At 48.1% G+C, this 8,449-nt stretch overlaps 1 non-coding gene across 1 annotated transcript; it reads right to left on the bottom strand.

Moving 5' to 3' along the window:
* Positions 1-7,439: 7,439 nt before the first annotated feature.
* Positions 7,440-7,513, bottom strand: TRNAI-GAU (transfer RNA isoleucine (anticodon GAU)). The gene has a single exon. It is a non-coding gene; the product is annotated as a tRNA-Ile (tRNA).
* Between the last annotated feature and the right edge of the window lie 936 nt (positions 7,514-8,449).

Here is an 8,449-nt window from a genome sequence, read left to right as displayed (position 1 = left end):
CAGAGGCAGCCCTACGTAGAACAAGTTGCAGTTGTTTAACCTAGAGGTCAGCATGGCATGATAGACACCAGTAGTTGGGCTACCCCTGTCTACATAAGGGCACACCTGGGCTACCTGAGCCTCAAGGGACAGCAAAAGATTCAGAAGTACCCCCGAGATCCATAACTTATGAGACAGCCTGCACTGAGCATAGTGGGTTGGGCCAGATGACCTCTGGAGACTCCTCCCAAGGATTCCAACCCCCCCCCACCCTCCAGCGCAAGCCCATTGGCACGACAAGAGTTAAGGCGGAGAGGCGACGGGAGGCATTGATGGACGCTGGCTCCTCCCACCCGGACTGGGGTGAGCTCAGCCAGGGAGGCTGCCCGAAGCCGCAGCGTTATAGCACTAGGGGCTGGACCAACTCTTGCAGCAGACTAAGGAGACAACAGAAGCGGCAGGTGAGTGCCTTTAGCGCTGCAGATGCAGTTGTGATGGACGCTGTTGGGCCGGGGGGGGGGCGGGTGGCCAGCATAAATGTGTTGATGGATGTCTCTAGGAGGGAGGGAGGACGTTTGGGGGCGGTGGGGGGGGGGAAATCCCATGACCAGGGAGAGCTGTATATTATATCCTTCAAGCCCCCTCCCTTTCCAGAAACCCGCAGTGCCCAGTAATAGGATGCGATCCCACTTGACCTGTCCAGTTTCTTCCCCTTTTCTCGCGAGGAAGCCTATTCAGCATAAGGGAATTTCCCTTAAAAAAAGGGGGGGGAGAACTTGACAGCTATGCCTGGGGTGCAAACCTCTGCCCCACCCGCCCACTTCACCTTGTCCCCACCTGAACTGCAGGGGAGGGGACCCACCCTTTAGGATTTCCATTAATTCCAGGGAATGTCTTGAATTTTTCCCCCTGCCCAAAAGCTTTCCTCTCAATTATCACCATGGATAATAAATGCTTTCCTGCAAGACTCTCTCCGAACGATTTGCAGCACCATGCGAACAAATCCGGAACAATTGCATGTATTGAAAGAGGTGATGTACTGATGCTCAAAACGGTACCCTTGGTTCTACCCCTTGTTCCTGGGAGGTGGCGGGGGAGGGGGCAGAAATCCCACCCCAACAAGGGGTGACCACTGAGCCCAGCGTCTGCGCTGCGCCCCTCCATCATTCTTCCTGGCTTGTTTACCACCACAGCAGGCATGGAGGTGACTCCCCCCCCCACAATGCACACACACTTTGGGTCTCTCCCTTTGCATTGCTAACAGAATGGTTGCCATCGCACCTTTCGCTTGCCCACCCACCCAGTGAGCCCCACGCAGCCTCTGCAGTGATTCGGTTTTCTTCCTGCAGGAAGGGCTGGGCCGGTGGCGGCGGCGGCTGTGATGGCTGGAGGATGGGATGGGCGGCAGTGTCTAGGTTTGTACAGAGACGCACAGATCCTCACGTCTCTCTTTCTCTCTCTAGCTGTGGGATGCTCCATCTCTCTCCAGTCGTGGGGTGCTCTTTGCTTCCCTAAAGACTCATGTAGCTGGAGAGCCTCTGCCAATCCGTGCAGACAATACTGGGTGGATGGTACAATACTTTAACTGGGTACAGGGGTTCTGCATGCATTCCTAGGACTGTCTGCCATTAGCCGGAGGAAAGGCACTCTGCACTGTCTCAGAGACCACACGCTCCGTCTTGTTCTGGTCTAAACCTGGATTGAAAAGAGATGCCAGGAGACAATTGTTGGCACAAATTCCATCTTGCCACTGCCTTTCCTTATCCTTTTATCCTTCCCAATTATGGCCCAGTCCTTTGGGGAGAGAGGCATACGTGAGATTTGGCCTCATTTTTACCCTTACAACATCCCTGCATGGTAGGTTAGGGCTAAGAGACCATGAACATGTTGCCCAAGGCCACCCCATGAGTGGTAAATCAGGGGTGGGGTGGGGAGCATGGAAAGCTGCCTCCTTCTGAGTATCTAACTCAATACTGCCTACACTGGCTGGCATCAGCTCTCCAGGGATAGGACGCTGGTTGAGAAGGGTTGCTGGTCTCTTGCAGCGGATAAAAGGCCAAGAAAATATGTGCGTCTCCCTTTCAAACTAATTTTATTCTCCTGTGAGCTCCCACTGCCCCTCCAAAAGCAAAAACCTGTGCAGGGAAGTAGCCAATGGCTTTCCATCTCTGCCCACGCCTCCCCCCACAAGTGTACGTCAAGCCTCTGGGTTGATTCAGGACAGGCTGATTGCGTTTTTAAACGTTTTTGTTTTCTTTTTATTTTAAGAAAAAACCTCACCTGCTTTTGTTGTTTTTATTTACTTGCATTGTGACCCATCTTGAGCCCCTCAGGAAAGAGTGAACCAAGGGCAGAATTATAAAATATATTTAAATCACCATGATATCCCCTCCCAATTTCTAGAAACTATCATTGCTACCCATAGAGCTACAATTTCCAATATCCTTACATCCCCTGCAACATTTCTCCGATGAAAATAGGGAAATTCTATTCCATAATCATAATCATAATAATTTTATTATTTATACCTCGCCCATCTTACTGGGCTGCCCCAGCCACTCTGGGCGGCTTCCAACATATATAAAAACAGAATTAAACATTAAAAAGTGATAAACTTCCCTTCACAGGGATGCCTTTAGATGTCTTGTATAGTTAGTTATCTCCTTGGCTCAGGGGTCACGTAACTCCATACCCCACAACATTTCTCCGATGAAAATAGGGAAGTCCTAAGAGAAAGCGGGACATTCTGGGATCAAATCAGAAACTGGTATTGTTCCCTGGAAAACAGGGTCACTTGGCGGGTCTGTCCTTAACAAACTACAGTTCCCATAATTCGTTGTGGGGAGCCATGTGCTTTAAAGGTGTTGGAAATAAATAACATGTTTCCCTGGCACCCCCTCCCCAATCCCTGCCTATCTTAGATAAGAAAGGAGGATCCTGTGGATCTCTAGTTGTTGCTTGTAACTTACAGATCCCACCATCCCTCTCCATTAGCCATGTTGGCTGGGGACTGATGGGAGCTGGGAGGCAAACAGCATCTCCATGGCCTTCTAGATGCTACCTGTGAAATAACTAGGCAGGATATTCCCATCATGCCCTGCTTCAGAATTGCAAGGCATTTGCTGACCCCTGTTTAGATAAAAATATGGACCCGGAATTTGCCAAGCTTGTGATGAAGGTTGTCTTGAAAATGGTATAAAAAATTGTATAAAACGTGTCTGGAGGTTTCTGTCCTTACCCAAATCTCAAATTACGTGTAATTTTCTCCATTATTGCTATATTCCAGAGTGAGTGATACTAAGCATCTAGTGTAAGATTTGGGGCTATTTTCCATTGAGTCACAATTACGACTCAAGCTGCCAAGATTATATATAAAGACCACTTACACACACATGTTTTTCCCCCAAGTTGAAACTGGACAGCCACCTATCAGGGATAGGGTTAAGGGAGATTGTCTTTAGGCTTCCTTGAAAATATGATTTAGCCACTCCAACATTATTTACTGTAATATTGTCCCCTGTTCTTTCTCCCTCGCCCTCTCTCACAGAAACACACACAAGTTTCTCTGGTGTGGTTTAAATTACATCCAGAATAAGCTTAGGCAAACTCTATAAGAAAACCACATTAGTATAGTTTATTGCATTCAGATCCCCCCCTTTTCTCCAAGGACACACAGGGTTTTAATCCCAGTAGGGTGAGAGGCAGTGACTGGCCCAAGGTCACATCCAGTTAGGTTCATGGTCGAGCTCTAACCACTAGGCCACACAAGCCAGATAAGTTAGATTTACTTAAGACAGTTGCTTTCCTGTTGTCAGTGTTGTCACCTAAGCCCGAATCTGGTCACTAGAACCCAATGGGTCTGTCCAATGAAACTGAACGTTGAAAGACTCAGAGGAAACAAAAGGATATAATTCTTCACGCTGTACATAAACCGTGGAACTCCTTGCCACCAGATGTTTTGATGGCTACCGGCATGGATGGCTTTAAAAGAGGATTAGACAAATTCATGGAGGTTAATGAGGATACCAGCGGCTACCGGACATGACGGCTGTATATTATTTCCAGTCTCAGAAGCACCATGCTTATAAAAACTACTGTAATTACTTGGAATCACAAGTGAGGAAAGTTGCTATTGGACTCAGGTTTTCCTTGCAGGGTTCCCAGAGGCATCTGTGAGAACAGGAAGCTTGGGTAGATGGGCCCTTTGATCTGATCCAACAGGGCTCTCCTCTTGTTGAGGAGAGAGTCAAAATCCTTATTTGGGGGGCAGCTGGTCCCTTGAGCTGAGCCTGGACTAATTTGCAATGATTCTCCAGGGTTTCAGGCTTCCTGGAGATGCCAAAGATTAAACCTGGGACCTTCTGCATGCAAAGAAGATGCTCTGTTACTGAGGCACATCTCTTCCCTTGGCCCCCAGCAGCTCCAGGCTGGGTAGCTGAAAAGACCCCCTTCTGAAACCCTGAGGGCCTCTACCAATCAGAGTAGTCAATGCTGAGCTCTATGGACCAATGGTCTGGCTCTATATAAAGCAGCTTCCTATATCCCACTAAGGGACGCAGGTGGCGCTGTGGGTTAAACCACAGAGCCTAGGGCTTGCCGATCAGAAGGCCGGCAGTTCGGATCCCCGCAATGGGATGAGCTCCCGTTGTTCGGTCCCAGCTCCTGCCAACCTAGCAGTTCGAAAGCACGTCAAAGTGCAAGTAGATAAATATGTACCGCTCCAAGCGGGGAGGTAAACGGCGTTTCTGTGCGCTGCTCTGGTTCCCCAGAAGCGGCTTAGTCATGCTGGCCACATGACCTGGAAGCTGTACGCCGGCTCCCTCGGCCAATAACACGAGATGAGTGCCGCAACCCCAGAGTCGTCCACGACTGGACCTAATGGTCAGGGGTCCCTTTACCTTTACCTATATCCCACTAAGAAGGGGTTGTATTGGATAATAGCCACTTAGGAAAAAAGAAAAATGGGCTTCTATTCAATATGTCCCTTTCATAGCTCAGTGAGGCTGGACTTAATTGAGGTTGGATTATCTTTGTCCAGGGGTCAGCAAACTTTTTCAGCAGGGGGCTGGTCCACTGTCCCTCAGACCTTGTGGGGGGCCGGACTATATTTTGAAGGCGGGGAAATGAACGAATTCCTATGCCCCACAAATAACCCAGAGATGCATTTTAAATAAAAGCACACATTCTACTCATGTAAAAACACCAGGCAGGCCCCACAAATAACCCAGAGATGCATTTTAAATAAAAGCACACATTCTACTCATGTAAAAACACGCTGATTCCCGGACCATCCGCTGGGCGGATTTAGAAGGCGATTGGGCCGCATCCAGCCCCCGCGCCTTAGTTTGCCTCCCCATGCTCTAGTCTCCTCACCTAACACCCCACCCTTGGCAGAGTGCCAATATTTTCCTAAAATCGGGGAACCTACAGCTGTCTCCCCCCATTCCTAGAAATAGGTCAGATCTGATCCAGAACTGACTGGCATTTGACCCCAGCACCTGTTGTTTTTTTTAACCTCCTTGGTAAAGAGTGTATCTGAACTTACACAGAGTGCCTTCAGGCCCCTGCAGACCTCATGCAGCACTGGAATGAGAGAGAAAGAGGTTCTGGACAAGCAGAAACCATTACACCTCTCTTTTTGAAACTGGCAATGACTCGGAGGTGAGAAATCTCCCTGCACCAACCTTGAGCTATCTCTTCCTTATTTGTCCCCTCGCCTATTGGGCAAGAAAACTGATACCGTTGGCGAGCCAAAACTCTCCAGGACTGCATCCAGTTTGGATGTGAAATATACATGTTTTGATCTTCTTCTTGCCGCTTCTGCAGAGACTGTCCTGCATTGTCCTTGAGCATCTGGTGTTTTGTTTTTGTTTGAAAAATATTCTCCCTTTTCCTTTCTGCAGGGGGGTATTATGATATAAAAGGCAGTGGATGGCGATGGGTGGGGAAGGGGAATAGAGGGGAGGGGGCACACCCCACCATGTGACAGCCCCCGTTGTCATGAGAACTTAATTTCTCTTTCTGAATTATTGATGGTTAACGTACAATGAGAAGGAGGAGAGGAGGGATGCAAATCCTCCATCGTTTTTTATCATCTGCCGTGCAGCAATGGACCTGGGCTCAGTCTGTCTAGAACTGGTCGTTTGCCCCCCATCCTAATTCAGTTTCCTGGAGTGCTGGCTTTGAAAGCACATAGACTTTATTTTCTTTCTTTTTTTAAAAAAAAATCATATTGACCTCTCTTAGCCACAACAGGGAAACAGAATATTCATATTTAGAGACCAGAGTGGGCTGCTTCCATCATGCTCTGCCAAGGATCCTTTTAGAGGCATCTGATTAGCCACAATGGGCGACACGGTGACAGCCCATTGGTTCGATCCAACAGGGCATCAACAGGCCTTGGTCCATCAAGCATTGTTAAGGGTCAGTCAGGTCTCCCAGTGGGGAAGGGACATAGCTCTCCTTTGCATGTATAAAGTCTCAGGTTCAATCCCCAGGTAGGGCTGCTGGGAGAGAGACCCCCTCGAAAGCTGCTGCCAGTCAGTGTAGACAATATTGAGCATAATGACGCCGCTTCCTTCTCCTTCTTCTTCTTCTTTGGCGATCACTCGTATCCGAGTAAGATTGTCTTCCATCAACACGGTTTTAACGATGGGTCCGTAAGTGACTGTGGAGGCCAATTCTGGATCCACACGTTCTTCCACAGTGGGGACATTGGTTTCTGGGCGGGAGTTGATCACGGTGTGGATTTGCCAAGCGTGCCTTCCTCTTAGCACGTTTCTCCCTTGCGCCCTGTGTTCGAGCGTCTTCAAAATCCACAACACCTCCCTCTGAATACCAGTTGCAAGGGAGGGCTGTTGTCTTCACGCCCAGTTTGTGGGCTTCCCAGGGGCAGTTTTTGGAAACTGAAAAACAGCCTCGATCAGATCCAGAAGGGCAGTCTGGTTTCTTATCTTTCTTTTCTTTTGCTTTTTAAAAAGCAAAAAAGAAAAAAGAACTATACGTTCCTATATCCCACAATTGTGTTCACATTATTGGGTGACTTCCCTCGGTTTCCCCCCCCCCCAACTGAATATCACAATCATATCCTTCTCTAGCAGTTTCAATATATCAAAATCTTAAATGTCTAACTTAATAGCATAACAATATCTTCTTACCCTTAATCTACAAGAAAATAGCATGTAACTACTTCCTCAGGTAACCCTAAATACTACAATACTTGTTCAAATAAGCTTTAAATTTCTTCCAATCTTCTTCGATTGTCTCTTCTCCCTGATCGCGGAATCTTCCAGTCAGTTCCGCAAGCTCCATAAAGTCCCGGGTTCTTCTCTTTCATCCCAGTGCCTTCATCCTCATGGGCCAGAAATGTGGAAGGTGGGAGACTGTTTTAATCCCCGTGGACCATAGAATCATAAAATTGTAGAGTTGGAAGGGACCCCTGCAATGCGGGAATATGCAGCTGCCCCATACAGGGATCGAACCTGCAACCTTGGCGTTATCAGCACCACGCTCTAACCAACTGAGCTATCCAGGCTGAATTTTTGTTTCGAAATTTGGACTGCATCTACACACATAGAACAGCGTATGCACATTTTATGCACATGCGGTTTCCTCTTTCCGGCCTTTTCTGTGGGGAAGTGAGGCAGGTCCCCCCACCCCCCACCCCGGTTTGGGCAATTGTGTGTAAGTGCCCCAGGGAAGCACTGAGGATGCTCTGTTAAGATATTTGCCTCTTGAAAAACTACATTTCCCAGAATTCTCTGGGAGAGAGGGGAAGGAGCTCTTGAAAACCATTTGTCATCTACAGGGAGATGCTAGTTTTGGTTCCTATGCATTTATCTTCTAACAGACTCATCTCTGTTTCATTACAACAAAACAGAAATGGGGAAGCTGAGGCCGTCCAGATGTTGTTGGACTCTGAGAATGCTCAGGGATGATGGGAGCTGCGACCCCACAACATCTGGAGGGCCACGGGTTCCCCATCTCTGCAAGTCAAGGATACAAGAAGAGCTCTTCTGGATCAGGCCACATGCCCATCCAATTCAGCATCCTGTTCTCACAAACCCTGCCTTTGTTTTCCCTGTCATCTGGACATTCCATTTATCTGTCACGCCTAATACCCATTGATAGACCCATCTTCTCACATAGCCTAGAATAGCTCAGTTGGTTGTGAGCGTGCTGCTCACAATTCCAAGGTTGTAGGTTTGATCCCCGTATGGGACAGCTTTTTATTCCTGCATTGCAGGCGGTTGGACTTAGATGGTCCTCAGGGTCCCTTCCAATTGTATAATTTGTATCACATTTGTGGCTGTTCTGTCGCCTTAGCTTATTTTTAAAACCCTATTTATTTTAAAAAACCTTATTAAAAAAAACTTTTAGCGCCATCACATCTTGTGGCGGAGGGTTCCATAAGCTGACTGTGGCAATGTGTCGCTCGATACTCCCGGCGGACTCTTCAGCCCTCTGTGAG

The sequence above is a fragment of the Zootoca vivipara genome, chromosome 17 (assembly GCF_963506605.1).
Source record: "Zootoca vivipara chromosome 17, rZooViv1.1, whole genome shotgun sequence".
Classification (NCBI taxonomy): Eukaryota; Metazoa; Chordata; class Lepidosauria; order Squamata; family Lacertidae; genus Zootoca; species Zootoca vivipara.
Note: the sequence above shows the minus strand (reverse complement) of the source record. Positions and strands in the feature narration are given on the sequence as shown.